Here is an 18958-nt window from a genome sequence, read left to right on the forward strand (position 1 = left end):
ACCCAGGAGGCGGAGGGTGCAGTGAGCCAAGATTGTGCCGCTGCACTCCAACCTGGGCAACAAGAGTGAAACTCCGTCTCAAAGTAATAATAATAATAATAATTTATAGAAATATTATTTTTCTCTCAATAAAATGAACCTCAAACGTGTAACTGACTGACAGTAATAACTATTATCCATCACAGTTGATGTCATCTTTAATCCAAGACATAATAAACTCGACCCGTATATTATCCATTCTAACTTATACTAATAATCCATTTTCTTTATTACATATTTTAGCAATAAAAAATGCTTCGCTCTCTTCATTTCTGTTCGTTTATACATGCATTTATTTATCCTGCCCTTGATTATTTTACAATAATATTTTTTAAATACTAACACAAAAATCCCGAAAAAAGATCCTTGCATATCCTGATATCTGTCCATTGGATCCCTTCACAAAGGAGGAATGGACTAGATCCCATTTGTGTTGGACCTCCGAGTTCTAGAAACATGGTATTCATGTGCGTGACTCATATGCCACCAGTGGTCATCACTGGTCTGGGATCAGCCCTCTTTCTCTATTCCCATCTAAATTTGTTTATTGATTAATGTATTAACAAAGAAATATACAAAAATCTGAAAAGAAAAATAAGAATTATATTCTGAATATCCCTAACATCCATCTATATAATCCTTTCCACAGAGACCAAATTTCTTTTATCAACTGAGCTTTTGCATAGATGCATTACTCAGTATAAATGCTTCATATCGATGTGATATTTAACATGGGCAGACTTCCTTTATTTGATTACATTTAAAAGTCTAAAATAACGCAGCAAATACCATTCTAAAAACTACTGGATTTGGTATAAGAACACTGATTACTACTCACATTGGTCTGCATACTCCTAACACACAGATGCAACCACAGAGCTCATGACCATGGAAGCGTGCTTGAATCAACTCAAGTGCGTTCATTCTGAGGATCACAGAGCAGAGCAAATGATTTTAAAAGGTTGTAACATTCTTTCCACTGGTCCTTCAATTCCTCTTTCCAGTTAGTCAGTCATACATAATTAGTAATTTGTAATAATGCTTATTTTTCTCCTACGTAGGCTAACAATGTCAATCTTGCCATTGACCCAGAAAATGAACACAGATATTTACCTATTACTGTCTACATCATACTTAGCCAAAGATTTAACAATCATGTACCATTTATTTCTCTTTGGACTTCAGAGTTTCCAGTACATATTATTTCTTGCCACACCATCTATTTTTATAATTGGACAATGCTTCACATGGTCATCTTTATTTAGTTATATATTTGTTCACTGATTCTTTTATTGATCCAATTATAATAATAGAATGAAAATACATGAGCAGAAAGAACTGGCTTTCTTTTGTGTTGGATGGACCTCAGAGTTCCAGACACGTATTATTCATCATCCAAGACTCATACGCCGGTATTTGTCATCATTGGTCCAGGAAGGGCCCACTTTCTCTTCATGCAATTCGACATTATTTGTTGATTAATTCAGTAATTCATGTGTAGTAATTATAAAAATTTTATGGCTCACAATTCAAGTCTATCATTGATAGTCATTATATATATACACATTATTTGACTTTTTTTATTTTCAATAACACGGTAAATATCCTTAAACAAACCACCCAAACAACACTAAAACTTGGCTGTTACTCACACTGGAATCTTTCATATCATGACAGCAACACAAGTCTTGATCAGGGCTAAATTCATAATCAGCTCAGTGCATCCATTCTGAAGAGTGCAAAGCAGAGAAGATGATAAAAATATTGAGACATTCTTTCCATCAATCCATACATTTCACCATTCATTTACATTGTCACTTTGGCTTTTATTAATTAATGGTAATATTTATTAATAAAACAGACTTCAAGGTTGCAACTAATTGAAAGTAATAACTACAACCTATCACAATCTATGTTATTTTTGGTCCAAGACATAATACCTTTCATCCATGCCTATATTATCCATTCCAATTTAAATTAAAATCCATTTTTCTTAATACATATTTTAGTAATAAACAACGCTTCACCTCCTTATCTTCTTCATTTATACATTGAGTTATTCATCCTGCCCTTGATTCTTTTCCAATAATATTTTTTAAATTCATGAGCACGAAGGTCATGAAGAAGATCCTTCTGTATCCTGTATCCTGACATCTGTTTATAAGGGGGAATGGACCAGATCCCATTGTACTGGACCTCAGAGTTCCAGACACATGATATTCACTGTGCATGACTCACATACCACCAGTCGCCATCACTGGTCCAGGATCAGCCCTCTTTCTCTATTACCATCTGAATTTGTTTGTTGATGAATTCACTAACAAGGAAATACACCTAAGTCTTCAAAAAAAGAATAAGATTCTTGAATACCCCTAACATTCATCCATATAATCATTTCCACAAAGACCATATTTCTTTCATTAACTGAGCTCAATGTTTCACATATGTATTAATTAACCTAAAGTTTTTAATCCAGTTTTAAATACTGCATATTTCACCTTCTTTTATTGTGTTTAATACTTTTTAATAATATAGCAAATCACATTTTTAAATGGTCAAAACAGGAAGGAGCATTGACTGTTACTCACATTGGTCTTCATGCTCCTACCACATAGATGCAGCTGTAGAGCTTGTAACCATGGAATCGGCTGGCAAACATCCATCCTGAGGCTCACAGAGCAGAGCAGATCACAAACAGATGAAACAATCCTCCTTGATCTGTGTTTATCATCTTCCCTTTAGGAAAATATTTGAGAAATCATTATCTGAAGGATAATTATTTCATTTTCTCTTAAGAAAATGAACACTTTGTGCAACTTTCCTTGACCCAGAGGTTGACCATTATCTATAAATACCATCTGTATCATCCTTAGTTAAAGACATTACAGTGATGTAACATTTATTTCTCTTAGGACTTCAATGCTTTAACATAATATTTTAATATATTATTATATTTAATATATATTAAATATTGCATTAATTACATATTAATTAATATTATATTTTATTTAATATATTAAAGCTTTAATATAATAATAATACATCTTGCCTCACCACTTATTTTATAATTGGACAATACTTCATCCCCTTCATATACGTACATGTATATGTATAAATTATTTCATTGATCCAATTATAATAATACAATGAAGTGAACAAACCCAAAGATCAAAAGCAAACACATTGTGTATTCATAGGATCATCTGAATCAGAAGGAATGGGCCAGATTTCTTTTGTGATGGACCTCAGAGTTCCAGACATGTATTCATCATGTGTAACTCATACACTGCCAGTAGTCATCATTGATTCAGGGTTGATCTTCTTTTCCTTTGCTATTCATTTCTACCTTGTCCATTGATTAAGTCATTTATTCATTAATAATATCTTCAAGGCCCGTGATTCACAAAACCCAGTAACACTCTTGATATTCCATATCGGTATACCAAATCACTCAAACATTGGGTGTTTCATTAACTATCCTGTTTTATATATATGCATCATCAATATAATACTTCATGTCATTCCCATATCACTGGAATAACATTGGCCATCTTTGACTGTATTTCACACTTTTAAATAATACGTTGATTACTCTTAAACAAACCACCCAAACCAAGGTAAGGACTTTGACTATTACTCACCTTGGTCTTCATGCTCCTTCCTAAGCATAGTGCAAATAGAGTATGTGACCTTGGAGGCATCCTCAAATCAGAACAAGGACATCCATTCTGATGAGTACAGAGAAGAGAAGATGATAACAAATTTGAGACATTGTCACCATTGTTTCTTGCTTTTCACCTATAATTATTTATGCAATCGTTATTTGGACTTCATATTAATTTCATTTTCTGTTAAGAAAATTTCATTTCATTAATCATAGTAATTTCATTTTCTGTTAAGAAAATGAACAATTTCAATCTTGCTACTGGCCCAGAATCTGAACACTCTCTATAATTATACTGGCTATATCATCATTGGCCAAAGAGGTGACAGGCATGTCCCATTTATTTCTCTTTGGACTTCATGTTTTCAATACACACGAAATGTTTCTTGCCTCACTACAGATTTTAATAATTGGGCAATGATTAACATTATTCATCTTTTTATATAATATATATAAATTATATATATAGGTTCTCACATTCAGCAACTATAAAAATGCAATGAAAATAAGTAAAAACAAAGAACATAAACAAATTCTGTATCTCTGACACCTATACACACAGGATCATTTCAAACATACAGAAGGAGCTCTATTTCTGTGATGGACCTCAGAGTTCCAGACACGTATTCACCATGTAAGACTCATACGCCACCAGCAGTCATCATCGATTCAAGATTGATCACCTCTTTTTCCACTCATTTCTATCTTGTCTACTGACTGACTTGTTAACTCACTAATAAGTCCCTAGGGTTCAAAAAAAACCCCAAGAATAACCTGGATGTTCCATATCTGTATCTAGAATCATTCTAACATTGATATATCTGTTTTATTAATTGTCTTCAGTTTTTCATCTATGCATTATCAATATAATACTTTATATAACTCTCATATCTATCATTGGGATAACATTGGCCATCTCTGTATTATAAATTTTTTTTTTTTTTTTGAGACAGAGTCTCACTCTGTCACCCAGGCTGGAGTGCAATGATGCAATCTTGGCTCACTGCAACTTCCGCCTCCTGGGTTCAAGTGATTCTCCTCCCTCAGCCTCCTGAGTAGCTGGAATTACAGGCACCCACCACCATACCCAGCTGATTTTTGTATTTTTAGTAGAGGCAGATTTTCACCATGTTGGCCAAGCTGATCTCAAACTCCTGACCACAGGTGATTCATCCCCCTCGGCCTCCCAAAGTGCTTGGATTTCAGGCATGAGCCACTGTACCCAGCCTATTACAAACCTTTTTATAATACCTGACATACTCTTCAACAAACCACCAAGACAAGAACTTTGATCATTAATCACATGGGTCTGCATGCTCCTTCCTAAGCACGGTGCAAACAGAGGACCTTGGAAGAATTCTTAAAACAGTACAACTACGTCCATTCTGAGGAGTACAGAGCAGAGATGACGATAACAGATTTGAGATATTATCACCATTGATCTTTGCCTTTCACCTTTCATTTAGTTGGTCATTTAGGCAGTAATTTTCTGGAATATATTTATTTCATTTTCTCTTAAGAAAATGAACAATTTTGAACTTGCGACTAACCAAAAAATTGAACATTGTCTATAATTATACTAACTATGTCATCATTGGCCAAAGAGGTGACAGGCATGTACCATTTATTTCTCTTTGGACTCCACTGTTTTCAATACATATTAATAATATATCCTGCCATACCTGAACAATGCTTCATCCACTTTATTTGCATATTTGTTTATTGATTCTCACATTGATCCAATTATAAAAATAGAATGAAATTATCACAAATAAAAACATTTCTGAAATATTTCTGTAGCGTCAGTTGAAACAGAGAGAATGGGCCATGTATCTTCTCCAACAGATCTCAGAGTTTCAAACACGTATTCACTGTCTAAGACTCCTAAGCCACCAGTGGTCATCACATCATCGATCCAGGATTGGTTCTCTTTTTCTCCACTCACTTCCACATTATCCATTGATTAGTTAATTCGTTCACTAATAATTTTAAAGCCCTATATTCACAAAACTCAAGGAGAGCCTTGATATTTCTAGTCTGTATATAAAGTCATCTTATGTCAACATCTCTCCTTTATTATCTTCAGTTTTTCATATATCCATTAATTTACATAGTGCTTTATATCAATTTTGTCACTGCACAACAGTTGGTCTTCTTTGATTATAATTCACTCTTTTCAATAATATAGTCAGTGAATAATACCTTTAAGCAAACAACCCACATCAAGATGCAAACTTTGATGATTACTCACATTGGTCTCCATGCCCCGTGGCAACCATAAGGCTTGTGACCCTGGAAGTGTGCTTAAAGCAGTTTAAGAGCATCCATTCTAGGATTACAAAGCAGAACATGTGATGAAAAAAATTAAGACCTTATCTCTATTTATCCCTCCTTTCCAAATTTCATTGACTTATTTATTAATTTTTCATTATATATGTGTATTCTTTCTCTCTGTCTCAACAACAGGAACAACGTCAAACTTGCAACCAGCCCAGAAAATAAAACTTGATTGATACAGAAAGCCTCAATGTTTTGTATACATCAAAGAACATAATTTACATCAATCCCAACTTCATTACTGGGGTGCATTTGGCCCTGTTTGATTATATTTCATATGGCATTATATAATGAATACCCTTAGATAATCCACGCAAACCGAGACATAAAATGTGATTGTTACTTACGTTGGTCTCCATGATCCTACTGAAGACAGCCTCCACCTTGAGGAATATAAAGGAGAACCAGTGATTAAAAAATTGAGACATTCTCTCCATTGACAATGGCTTTCCAACTTTCATTTATTTATTCACGTAAATGTTTACTAATTGATGTTATTATTTGTCTCTTCTAAAAATAGGACAGGATGGTACTTGCCATTGATGCAGAACAATAACATTGACTGTTAGTTATCACTGTCTATACCAATGATCCCCAACGTTTTTGGCACCCAGGATGGGTTTTGTAGAAGACAATCTTCCCACGCACCAGGGCAGGGAGGGGTGGTTTCCAGATGAAACTGTTCTACCTCAGATCATCAGGCATTAGATTCTCATAAGTAGCATGTGACCTAGATCCCTGGCATGCACCGTTCACAACAGGCTCTGCTCCTATGAGAATCTAACGCCACTACTGATCTGACAAGAGGCAGAGCTCAGGTGGTAATGCTTGCTCACCCGCTGCTCACCTCCTGCTGTGTGGCCTGGTTCCTAACACACCAGGCACTCATACTGGTCCGCAGCCCTGAGGTTAGGGACTCCCGGTCTGTATGATACTGTACCAAAGAGGTGACACCCTTGATCCACTTATTTACTTATGGACCTTAGGGCTTTCAAATCATATTAATAGTATTTCAGACCTCACCTCATATTTCATAATTGGACAATGTTTCACCCTCTTCATCTTCATACAATTGTATAAATTTTGTCATTGATTGTTTTGTAACAATACAATCAAAATTCATGAACTACAAAAGTCCAAGAACATCACCTTTGTGTATAACTAATCATTCTACAGGACTACATCCATCAAAAATAACAGACTAGATCTCTGTCTAGGTACTAACCTCAGAGTCTCAGGCATGTATTTATTCATCATCTATGACTAAATATGCCACCAGCCATCACCACTAGTTCAGGATTTGACATCTTTTTCCTCATCCATTTCTATATTTGTTGATTTATTAGTTCTTCAATAGATTAATTACAATAAAATAAATGTACATGAATCACAAATTCCACAGAACAATATTCTTAAGTATCCATAACTGTCTACAGAGTAAATTCACTCAGCAACTATAACCTTCATTAATTAATTTGTGTTGTACATATCCAGTAATGAACATACATTTCATATCAATGCCATAGTACACCATAGTCAACTTCTTTCACTAAACATTTTGTAAACAGTACAGTGAATATTTTTAAACAAGCCACTCATATTAAGACAAGTGCTTTGACTCTTACATTGGTTTCTATGCTCCTAACACATAAGAGTTCATGGCCACAGTAGAATGCTTAAATCAGATAGAAGCTTTCATTCTGAGGAATATAAGCACTGCAAATAACAGAAAGCTGAGATATTCTTTCCACTGATACATGCCTTCCCCATTTCATTTGCTCAGTCATTTAGGTATTTATTATTTTGTGGCATAATTTATTTTTTTCCCTCTGCAGTAAGTGGCCACTTGAACTCATCATTGACTCAAAGCAAGAACATATATCACAATCTTGCCTACTTATCCTTACCCCAAAATGTAACCCCTTTGATGCATTAAGGCATTACATTTTGCGGTAAAGATAGCATTACTTAGTGAACTCCAGTGGTTCTATGTTATATTAACAATAATTCTTGCCTCATCCCATATTTTCATAGTTAGATACACTTCATTCTATTCATTTTTATACACTGACATATTTGTTTATTCTTTCATTTATTGAATAACAACAAAATCAAAATCCATGAAGCACCAAAGACTGAGAACCTGATTCCTGAATATCACTGAAATCTATCTGTAGGCATTCCTACAGATGTAAACACTTAAATCCCTCTTTGTAGTGGACCGCAGTAGTTCACAGATATTTTTATCATAAAACACATTTCAGAATGTATTCCACTCGCATCATTGGTCCTTCCTTGGCCTTTTTTCACATAATTTGTATACTCTTTCTACATAAACACCAATTTCCATAGATTTAATATACCAAATCTCCCTTTTAAATAAATTGCAGGGGTGCAGAAATGAATTTAATCATAAAACTGATCAATCAATCCATTCATATCACTGATTGGTGCTTGGCCATTTCTTCATTTAACATGTACATACCTTTAAGATGGAACAACGAACAACCATCAATTCATCACCCCATTCAACATCTAAAACCCTGATAATAACTTATAAAATCACAACTACCTAAAATGTAAGCCTTGGATCTAACCCATAGATCGTTATCCATCAAGGAATGTTGCATAAACAGGAGTAAAACCCAAAATGGAATAATATATAGCTATGAAAAGAGAACGGAAAACACTGATCTCTTTTTAAATGGTGCTCCATTGTACTAAAATGGATTAAGTTATAATCCCTGCTTCAAAACACATCCTCATAAGTAGTCCATGCTTAGCTTCCTCTCACTTCCTTACCTATGTTTTGATTTATGTATTTACATAATGTTTTCAATTTACTAAAAGAGGAAACAAAAACAAGTATAAACTAAAAAGCTCCAGAAATAAAGACAATGAGTATTCACCTATGCGTATATGCAGGTTACTGACTTGGGTCCCAAGCTTGATCTATTTTTATTAATGGATCATAACATTTAAGACAGGTCATAATAATTCTTGTTCTAGTAAATATACTCAAAATAGACCACACTTAGACATATTTACCTATATTAATCTACAAGATGTTTATGCACACTTATCCACTGATAATACAATTAGTATGTGTTAACAATCCACCAAAGCCCCTAAACAAGTTTCTTGAATGGTCTTAATACCTGTCATTGGGTTCATTTCCAAGAGAGGTAATAAACAAGGTAATAGGCTAGGTCTTTTTTTGTAACGAACTACAAAAATGTTGTGAAATATAATAATAATCATGTTTGTCTAGAATTGATTTTGGTTATGTCATTGGTCCATGCTTGAACCATTTTGTTTAAATTATATAGTCTATGAAGATGTAGCAATAGACCAGAAGAATATTCCACTTGATCCTACTATGATAATGACAAGTATTTACTTCACATGTGCTCCTTCCTCAGGGAGTTAACAGACTAGGCTATCTAGCAATATAGGAATGTTTGTGTAAACTATGAAAAATGCTAAAATGGAATATTAAAAATGTCCCATTTTTAGTTTATCTATAAAATGACTAAAATGACATCAATCTTTATCTTTTCAAAATTGTCCACAGTTGTACTGAATTAGATTAATTATAATCCTTAGTTTATAACAGATTCTCACCTTTTGTCTCCTTTGATTTTCTTTAGGTATGTGGCCATTTATCTACCTTCTATAGTACTATGAACATCAATGAACAGGCAAACTACCCAATCAAAAACAAGAATGTCAACTATGACTTACGCAAGAACACACTCCTTGTCCTCTGGGGAACAGTCAATACCACCGACGCTACAGGAGGATCAATCACCCGTGAACATCAACCCTGCGAAGTACAAAGCAGATGTTACAGGTAAGAAACAAAAAGATTCAGGCTGTTTCTGAATAAATATGAAATGATCAGGGTTAGGTTCATCTCAAACATTGTTTCACGACACTCCCCATCCTTAGATTAGATTCACTCTCCTTTTATTTACTGAATTATTTCAGTTATGAATTTTACATCAATAGTGAACATTCTTGAATCCATCACCTGCATTAAGAAAAACATCTGACTATGGGACATATTGGCCCCAGTGCCGTCACTCAAACATGTAATCGTTTTGGTATTCTCTGCAAGTTAGCTTTGCCTTACAGAATCAGCTTCTTCTCATTCCTGGCTTTATAACACATTCTCATGAGTGGTCACTTCTTGACCTTTTTATCTATTAACTCATTCATTATTAGTCTAAATGAGTTTATAATTCAGGAACAAATGAATTAATTTTTCCAACCATCTATTCCTTTTCAAGAAAATGAGTAATATTTTCATTTTCAGAAATCTAGAACAGAAATGCCTATCCGACCCTAGTAAAATCCTAGTAAAATCCTATAATTTGTCTCTAAATAAGAGCAACTTCATAGAGGACATACTTAGTCCATACTTGGTTCCATTTTTCTTCGTGTATTCATACATTTCTTTGGTTATTTGTGCACTAATCAACTTATGAAGATATAATCGATAGCTATGAAACACAATCAGATCTTTGCTATTTCTAATATATATATATATATATATATATATAATCAATTACATCATAGGGAGTAAACTAGTTTTCATGTTGGACCTCAAAGTTCCAAACACAGGTATTTATTGTTCATAATTCCTACATCACCAAACTTCGTCTTTGGTCCAGACTTGGAGCTCTTTTTCTTCATTCATGTCTTCATTTATTGATAGATTAATTCATCAACTCACTAATAAGAATAAGTATATACTAATAAGAATAAGTAAATACCAAAGAGTCAGAAAAACTCAAGAGCAAGACTCTTGAATATCTAATATCTGTCTACAAAATTATTTCCCATAGACACTAGATACATTTAATTAATTTAATGCAGTGTTTCACATATAGATTAATCAACATAATGCATTACATCAATCCCATTCTTAAGACATTAACTAATTATGTGCCAAAGTGTATAACAACACAGTGATACCTCTTAAAAAACACTCAAACCAAGACAAGAATATTGACTCATACTCACACTGGTTTCCAGGAACCTACACAGAGGCAACCATACATCTTGTGACTATGAGAGAATTCTTAAATCAGCACCAGTGCATCCCTTCTAAGAAATACAAAGCAAAGCAGCTGATTTTAAAAACTAAGACCTTTTTGTTGATCTTTGCTTTCCCAGTAATTTAGGTATTTATTAATTTTTCATAACATATATGTTCATTCTGAACAAAACAACCTCAAAAGGACTGCTCCAAGCAATAAAATTCCTACTACCCAGCATCTATATGATCACTAACCAAAAAGAGGTAACACCCTTGGGTCCATTTCTTTTTTTTTTTTTTTAGACAGAGTTTTGCTCTTGTTGCCCAGGCGGGAGTGCAATGGCGCAATCTCGGCTCACTGCAACCTCCACCTCCCAAGTTCAAGTGATTCTCCTGCGTCAGCCTCCCGAGTAGCTGGGATTACAGGCATGCACCACCACGTCCGTATAATTTTTTGTATTTTCAATAGAGACAGGGTTTCACCATGTTGGGAGCTAGTGTTTCGTTTTATGTTGATATTATATCTTGAATCATCACATGGTTGAAGTCCATCTCTCTATCTTCATATTTGTCGAATTATATGTTTGTTTAATACTTTCATCATGGATCAATTTTAAATAATAACAATATATAAATCCATGAATCCAAAATAAGTAGATTCTTACACATTATTAACATCAATCTATCATTTCAAACATTGTCATTTGCAAATGACCCTAGGAAATAGATCAGAGTTTGTTTTCTGCAAAACTTTAGGTTCCAGACACATATTATTCATCACCCATGACTCCTAAACCATCAATCATTGGTTCAGGTTTACATGTCTTTTTCTTCATACTACTGTATATTTGCTAATTAATTAATTCTCAATTCATCAAACATAATAAAATAATTATCTGTGAATCACAAAATCTCACAGAAAAGAAACTCTTATATCCCTAATATCTATCTATGAAATCACATCATTCATTTAGTGACATATGTGTATGTCACTGAATATACCTCTTTCATTAATCATTCCCATTGTTACAAAAATTGATCAATCAACATACTATTTCATGTCAAAACCATATTTATCATTGGGCCACAGTTGGCCTTCTTTGGTTATATTTAATACTTTTTTTTAAAGTATTCAGCGAGTATCCTAAATAAGCCACCAAAACCAAGGCAAGAACAGTGACTATAACTCAAATCGGTCTCCATGCTCCAAACACCGGGACAGCCATGGAGCTTGCAAATGCGTAGGTCAGTTCAGGTGCGTCCATTCTGCGAAATACAAAGTAGTACAGACAAAAACAAAATTGAGAAATTCTTTCCATTAATCCTTGTAGTTCAAGGTATATACTGATTTGGGGTAATAATGTGACACTTTAACTTAAGAAAAACAACATCAAACTTTCCATTAGCCCAGAATACAGGCTATTATTTATGTTATCTGCATGATTTTTAACCAGGTGTAACAGCCTGAACCATTGGTTTTTTAATGGAATTCAGTGTCTTCAGTGTATATACATGTGGATTCTCTTGCCACCACATCTTTCCATAATTTGATGATGCTTCACCCTATTTACCTTTATGCATCTGTATCCATACATTGATCCTTTTATTGATCAATTTATTATGATAGAGTAAAAACTCATTTAAAAAGGCCAAATAAGATCCTTATATATTCTTAAATAATCTATAGGATTATTTCTAAAAGAGGCAATAACCTATATTCCTTCTTTCTTGGACCTCAGAGTTCCAGACATATATTCATCACACATGACTTATATGCCACCAGTGGACATCCTTGATCCAGGCTTGGCTCTCATTTTCTCCATTCATATCACTGAATAATACATCAATAATCTAATAGTACTAAAATAAATACCAAGAATCACAAAAACTAGAAGACGAGATTCTTGAATATTTCTACCATCTGCCTATGGAATAAGCAGAAACACAATAATATTTCTAATATCTGCCTATGGATCAACTGACCTCAAGGCTTCATATATAATAATTACATTTTTTACATTTGGGTGATGGTTGGCAGTCACTGATTACATTTTGCACTTACTGAATACCCTTCAGAAGAACGCTGAAATTGAGACAAGAAGTTTGACTATGACGTCAGTCTCCATGTTCCTAACACGTGGAGGCAACCACTGATCTCATAGCCACAGAACATAAAAATCAGCTCGGGTCTGTCCATTCTGAGGAGTCCAGAGCAGACTAAAAACATTGAGACCTAATCTCGGTTGATCCTGCCTTTCTGCATTGCATTTATTCAGTGATTTGGGTATTTACTAATTTTTCATATTATAGGTGTCTTTCTCTCTTAACAGAAGAAACAATCTCTGACCAAGAAAATAAAACTGACTCTTACTTGTTAGATTCTACATACTCCTTAGTCAAAGAGGAAACACTGTGATCCATTTCTTTGATAAGAGGAATCAGTCTCTCCTATTTTTAGTAATAATTTATCTCATCTCCTACATTCATAGCTGGACACTGTAGCTTAAATCTCTACTTGTATTTTTATCTGTTTATATTTGTTTAATGGTTCTATCATTCATATGTTAGTAATAATAAACCTAAATCTATGACCCCAAGATAAGAAAATGATCTTTGTATGTTTCTGACATTGTCTACAGGACCACTTCCAACAGAAGCAAAAACCTAGATTCTTTTCTTCTCATATTCATCATCCATGACTTATATGCCACCAGTGGTCACCACTGATTCATAGTTGGGTCTCTCTTTCATCATTCATTTCTAAATATTTATTGAATAAATCATTTCTTCTTTGATAATAAAATGAATACATGATTTTGAAAACCCAAGAACGAGATATCTGAAGAATCCTTACATTTGTCTATATGATCATTTCCCACAGAGACTACATCTCTTTGATTAATTAACCTCAATGTTGCACATTATCATTGAGCCAGTTAACTTTTTATTATATTAAATCATTTTTAATAATATCAGGAATACTATTAAACAACCTAAACCAAGACAACAACCATTACTCACATTGGCGTAACACAGAGGCAACAGAGCCTTGATCACAGCAAAATGCTCTGCTCATTTCATCCATCCTGAAAAGTGCAAAGCAGAGAAGATGATTAAAAAATTGAATATTCTTTACATTAATCTATATTTTTCACCATTCATTTACATAGTCATTTGAGTATTTATTAATTTTTTCTTAATACAACTAATGTGAAACTTGCAACTAACTCAGAGCACTAACCATTCCTTATTGCTATCTATATGATACTTAGTCAAAGATGTATTATACTTGGTCCATTAATTACCCAACCATTTCAATTTATATTAGTATTATTTCTCTCTACTACACATTTCAACAATAAACGATACTTCACCCTCATCTATATTCATTTATACATGTTTGTTTATTTTTCATTGCTATTTTAATAATATAATATTTTTAAAATTCATAAACATAAAGAAAAAGAACAAGGTTCTTGTATTTCCCTGACATCTGTCTACAGGAGTTTTTCAGACAGAGGGACTAGGCTAGATACTGCTTGTGATGGACCTCAGAGTTCTAGACACATATTCATTGTATGACTTATAGGCCACCAGTGGTCACCATCAATCCAGCCACTATTGGCCCTCTTTTTCTCCTTTTATTTATAAGTTGTTTCCTAATGATTCATTAATCCACTGACAATAACATAAATACCTCTGGATCACCAAGTTTTAAGGACAAGATCCTTAAGTATTCCTAGTGTCTGTCTATATAATCATTTGCTTCAATTAGTATATTAATACTTCCTTCATTAATCATGTTCATTGTTTAAAATATCTATTAATCTATACAATATTTCATGTCAAGTCCATATGTATCCTTGGGACATGGCTGGCCTTCCTTGATTATATTAATATATAATACTTTTTAAATATTACACTGAATATCCTAAACAAATAAGCAAAAGCAAAAAATAATTTTACTGTTAACTCACATTGGCCCATGTGCACCTCTACAGAGGGGCAGACATGGGGCTCCAGATCAAGGCCAGATGTTCTGCCAGCCCAGGTGTGTCCATTCTGGGAAGTGCAAAGCAGAGAAGATAACAGGATTGAAATATTTTTCACGGATTCATTCATTTGACCCTTCTCTTAGTCATTCAGGTATCTCTTAATTGTGGTAATATTTATCAATTTTCTTTTTAAAAATATTAACAACAGTACACTTGTTCTGATGCAAAATAAGAAACTTCACTATACTGCCTATGTCATCTGTAGTCAAAGATTACACTTGACTTGTTCGTTTTTTTAATGGTATTCATATTTTCAACACATTTTAATGATTTCAGTTGTCTCACCATTTACATTGAGTGGACATGCTTCACACTCCTCATCTTTACTTTTTTACATGTGTACATTGATTATTACATCAATGAACTTATTTTAAAGAAGAAACAAAATTCACAAAAACAATCCAAGAAGACGGTCCTTTTGTATTTCCAAAACCTAACTATAAGATCACTTCAAAAGCAATAGACTATATTTCCTCCTCTATTGAACCTCAGAGTTCTAGACACACATTATTCAGCATCCTTGACTTCTACGCCACCAGTTTTCATCATTGGCTCAGGCTTAGGACTCTTCAGCTTAATTCTCATTTACATGTATTTATGCATTAATTCACAAATATTAATATTATAACCCATGTAAATATAATACCCAAAGAGTAAGAGCATAGAATATTCTAGAACTTTCTATATAATCTGTCAGTTTGATATATCTTTCATGAATTATCCTCAGTGTGTCATAAATGAGCTAGTAAATATACTGTTTCAACCAACCTCATATTTATCATTGGCTGAGGTTGGCCTTTTGGATGATTTTTCACACTTTCATGATATTATGAATACTCTTTAAAAAGTCTCTTAGAGAAAGACATGAGTTTTATTACTCACACTGATCTCTATGCTCCTAACCAACAGTGGCAACCACAAATCTCATGACCATGAATGCTTAGGTAGGCTCAAGTGCATCCATTCTGCAGAATACAAAGAGCAGGTAACTCTTTTAAAAAAAAATGCAAACCTTATCTCCATTGATCCTTTCCACATTTCCGTTATTCAGTTGTTTTGATATTGATTAATTTTTTCAGAATGGAAATGTTTTCTCTCATAACAAAAGGAACAATCTCAAATGAGACTTAACCAGAAAATGAAACTGACTCTTACTTACTAGAGTCTAGATGAACATTAGCCAAAGAGGTGATACTCATGATCCATTTCTTTAAGGGGCATCAGTGTTTACAATTTTTAGTGGTAATATTTCTTACATCATCATGTATCTTCATAATTGAACAATGATTCACCTTCTATTTATTTATTCTTGTTTAATTGTTCTATCATTTATCCATTGATGATAAACCTAAATCTATTAATCCAAAGTAAGAATATGATCTTTACATATTTCTGATATCTATCCAATTATGTTTTCTGTTGGACCTCAGAGTTTCAGACACGTAGTATTCATCGTCCATGACTCAAACGCCACCAGTGGTCATCATTGGTCCATGTTTAGTAGAGGTGGGGTTTCACCATGTTGGCCAGGCTGGTCTCGAACTCCTGACCACAGGTGATCCACCCACCTCGGCCTCCCAAAGTGCTGGGATTACAGGCGTGACCCACCACGCCCGGCCAGGGAGACAGTTCTAATAACTACTTCAATGTCATTTTCTGCTAATGCTCACATCCGTATAAGTTCTGGGTTGGTTTTGATTAATTCAGTAGTCTCTTAATTGTGGGTTGTGTATTTTTTGCCCCTTTGAATGCCTGGTAAATTTGCAGATGTTGTGAATTTTACCTTGCTTGTGTGCTGGATATATGTGTATTTCTAAAAATGTCCTTGAGCTTTGTTCTGGGATGCAGTTAATTTACCCGGAAAGAGTTTGATGCTTTTGGATCTTGTTTTTACCATTCATTAGGTCTGAAGCAGCATTTAATCTGGGCTTAATTATTTCCCCCATGGAGGCACTCGCTTCTTGAGAAACCTCTCCAATGCCCTGTGAGGATGAGCATTTCCAGGCTGCTTGGTGGAAATGGACACTAGTCCCCGCCCTACATGAACGTTGGGCACTGGTCTCCTAATTTTTTGGACAGTTTAAGATTTTTTCTTTTTTCTTTTTATTGATAATAATTAAATAACCATGAAACACAAAAACCTAGATCATGAATGAGCCTGAAGTCCTGCATCTCTATATAGAATCACTTTATCTCTTTTATTAATCATTCTCAAAGATGATTAATCAATATAATGTTTCATATCAATTCCATATTTATCACTGGGCCATGGCTGGCTTTCTTTGATTGTATTTCATACTTTTCAAATAGTGTATGTCCACAAAAACTCATATTTTTTTCCATGCGCCAAACATACAAAGGCAACTATACATCTTGTCACCACCAAAGAATGCTTAAATCAGCTCCAGTGCATCCATTCTAAGGAGTACAAAGCAGAGCATTTGATTAAAAGAAAATTAGGACTTTATCTAAATTGAATCTCACTCCCCACATTTAATTTACTCATTCACTTAGGTGTTTATTAACTTTTTGTAGTTTATATATTTTCTAGACAAAACATACAACCTCCACTTGGTTTGAACCAGAGTAATAAAGTTGACTATTATTTATCAGTGTCTATATGATCATTAAGGGTAACACTTTGATCCACTTATTTCTTAATGGGAATAGTGTTTTCAACATTTATTATTAATATTTCTTGCCTGACCACATATATTGATATTGAATAAAGCTTCACTATCTATAGTATAATAAATCATACTTATTGATTTATATATTAATTTAATGCTTCCATCATTGATTTACTTATAAGAATGCTATCAAATACATATTAGGAATATACAAAGATTTTGCCCTTTTATTTGGATTTCCATCAGAGTAATTAGACTAAATTTTTTATTGTGTTGGATGTCAGATTTCCAGATACAAACCGTTATTCAGCCTCACTGACTCATACCCCAACAGTCATTATTATTGGTCCAGGCTTGGGCCTCTTTTATCTCATTCATCTCTACATTTCTTTACCGGTTAATTTATCAGTAAACTAATCATATTAAAGTAAATATCTACATATCTACAACGCTTATGAAAAAATCCCAAAACTCTTGAGAACAAGATGGCTTAAGTATCCCTAACACCAGTCTATAAAGTCGTTTACCATGTTTTTTTCATTAATCATCCACAGTGTTATAAATATTGATTAATCAACATGTTTCATGTCCACCACATACTTTCCACTGGGTCATGGGTGGCTTTCTTGGTTATTTTAAAAATTTATAGTGAATCTTTTAAAATCTACCTTAAACAAATACAAAAATATGACAAGAAGATTGACTCTTACTTCCATTAGTGTCCAGGCTCCTACCCAGATGCAACTGTGGAGAACGCGATCACAGCAGAAGGCCTGTAAGTACAAAGCAGTGCAGATAAAGAAAATAAAAATGGAGACATTATTTTCCTCGATCTATGCATGTCACCTTTCATTTAGCCAATCATTTAGACATTTAAAATTTTCAGTTAATATTTATTAATTTTTTTAAGAAAACCAACAACATTGATCTTGACACTGACACAAATCCAGAGCGTTTCTTTGTATATTGACTATTTCATAACAGATTCCATTGTTTTCAATATATATGAATAGTTTCTTTTATCTACTCATACAATCTTTGTAATTGGACAGTACTTCACTTATTCAGATTTATTTATATTTGTTTATTAATTATTTTATCTATCTATATTATTTATATCCCCTATAGCATCCTTAGCTAGAGGTAACACATTTGAACCATTTATTTCTTAACAGAATTTTTTCCATAT

At 33.6% G+C, this 18958-nt stretch overlaps 13 non-coding genes and 1 pseudogene across 13 annotated transcripts; all 14 read right to left on the reverse strand.

Annotated features, from left to right (window-relative positions):
* Positions 1-472: 472 nt before the first annotated feature.
* LOC116456437 (small nucleolar RNA SNORD113/SNORD114 family) lies at positions 473-546 on the reverse strand. Its single transcript, XR_004244667.1, has one exon. It is a non-coding gene; the product is annotated as a small nucleolar RNA SNORD113/SNORD114 family (small nucleolar RNA).
* Positions 547-1397: 851 nt separating this feature from the next.
* On the reverse strand, positions 1398-1472 carry LOC116456418 (small nucleolar RNA SNORD113/SNORD114 family). The gene has a single exon (XR_004244651.1). It is a non-coding gene; the product is annotated as a small nucleolar RNA SNORD113/SNORD114 family (small nucleolar RNA).
* A 757-nt stretch (positions 1473-2229) lies between these two features.
* On the reverse strand, positions 2230-2304 carry LOC116456423 (small nucleolar RNA SNORD113/SNORD114 family). The gene has a single exon (XR_004244656.1). It is a non-coding gene; the product is annotated as a small nucleolar RNA SNORD113/SNORD114 family (small nucleolar RNA).
* A 973-nt stretch (positions 2305-3277) lies between these two features.
* LOC116456427 (small nucleolar RNA SNORD113/SNORD114 family) lies at positions 3278-3349 on the reverse strand. Its single transcript, XR_004244660.1, has one exon. It is a non-coding gene; the product is annotated as a small nucleolar RNA SNORD113/SNORD114 family (small nucleolar RNA).
* Positions 3350-4303: 954 nt separating this feature from the next.
* On the reverse strand, positions 4304-4375 carry LOC116456424 (small nucleolar RNA SNORD113/SNORD114 family). The gene has a single exon (XR_004244657.1). It is a non-coding gene; the product is annotated as a small nucleolar RNA SNORD113/SNORD114 family (small nucleolar RNA).
* A 1169-nt stretch (positions 4376-5544) lies between these two features.
* LOC116456440 (small nucleolar RNA SNORD113/SNORD114 family) lies at positions 5545-5621 on the reverse strand. The gene has a single exon (XR_004244670.1). It is a non-coding gene; the product is annotated as a small nucleolar RNA SNORD113/SNORD114 family (small nucleolar RNA).
* A 1638-nt stretch (positions 5622-7259) lies between these two features.
* On the reverse strand, positions 7260-7336 carry LOC116456441 (small nucleolar RNA SNORD113/SNORD114 family). Its single transcript, XR_004244671.1, has one exon. It is a non-coding gene; the product is annotated as a small nucleolar RNA SNORD113/SNORD114 family (small nucleolar RNA).
* A 3305-nt stretch (positions 7337-10641) lies between these two features.
* On the reverse strand, positions 10642-10715 carry LOC116456450 (small nucleolar RNA SNORD113/SNORD114 family). Its single transcript, XR_004244678.1, has one exon. It is a non-coding gene; the product is annotated as a small nucleolar RNA SNORD113/SNORD114 family (small nucleolar RNA).
* Positions 10716-12812: 2097 nt separating this feature from the next.
* LOC116456429 (small nucleolar RNA SNORD113/SNORD114 family) lies at positions 12813-12884 on the reverse strand. Its single transcript, XR_004244662.1, has one exon. It is a non-coding gene; the product is annotated as a small nucleolar RNA SNORD113/SNORD114 family (small nucleolar RNA).
* Positions 12885-13742: 858 nt separating this feature from the next.
* Positions 13743-13815, reverse strand: LOC116456452 (small nucleolar RNA SNORD113/SNORD114 family). Its single transcript, XR_004244680.1, has one exon. It is a non-coding gene; the product is annotated as a small nucleolar RNA SNORD113/SNORD114 family (small nucleolar RNA).
* Positions 13816-14628: 813 nt separating this feature from the next.
* On the reverse strand, positions 14629-14698 carry LOC116456435 (small nucleolar RNA SNORD113/SNORD114 family; annotated as a pseudogene).
* Positions 14699-15620: 922 nt separating this feature from the next.
* Positions 15621-15695, reverse strand: LOC116456432 (small nucleolar RNA SNORD113/SNORD114 family). The gene has a single exon (XR_004244665.1). It is a non-coding gene; the product is annotated as a small nucleolar RNA SNORD113/SNORD114 family (small nucleolar RNA).
* Positions 15696-16558: 863 nt separating this feature from the next.
* Positions 16559-16633, reverse strand: LOC116456411 (small nucleolar RNA SNORD113/SNORD114 family). The gene has a single exon (XR_004244644.1). It is a non-coding gene; the product is annotated as a small nucleolar RNA SNORD113/SNORD114 family (small nucleolar RNA).
* Positions 16634-18042: 1409 nt separating this feature from the next.
* On the reverse strand, positions 18043-18120 carry LOC116456449 (small nucleolar RNA SNORD113/SNORD114 family). The gene has a single exon (XR_004244677.1). It is a non-coding gene; the product is annotated as a small nucleolar RNA SNORD113/SNORD114 family (small nucleolar RNA).
* Between the last annotated feature and the right edge of the window lie 838 nt (positions 18121-18958).

This window comes from Hylobates moloch, unplaced genomic scaffold, assembly GCF_009828535.3.
Source record: "Hylobates moloch isolate HMO894 unplaced genomic scaffold, HMol_V3 SCAFFOLD_16, whole genome shotgun sequence".
Classification (NCBI taxonomy): domain Eukaryota; kingdom Metazoa; phylum Chordata; class Mammalia; order Primates; family Hylobatidae; genus Hylobates; species Hylobates moloch.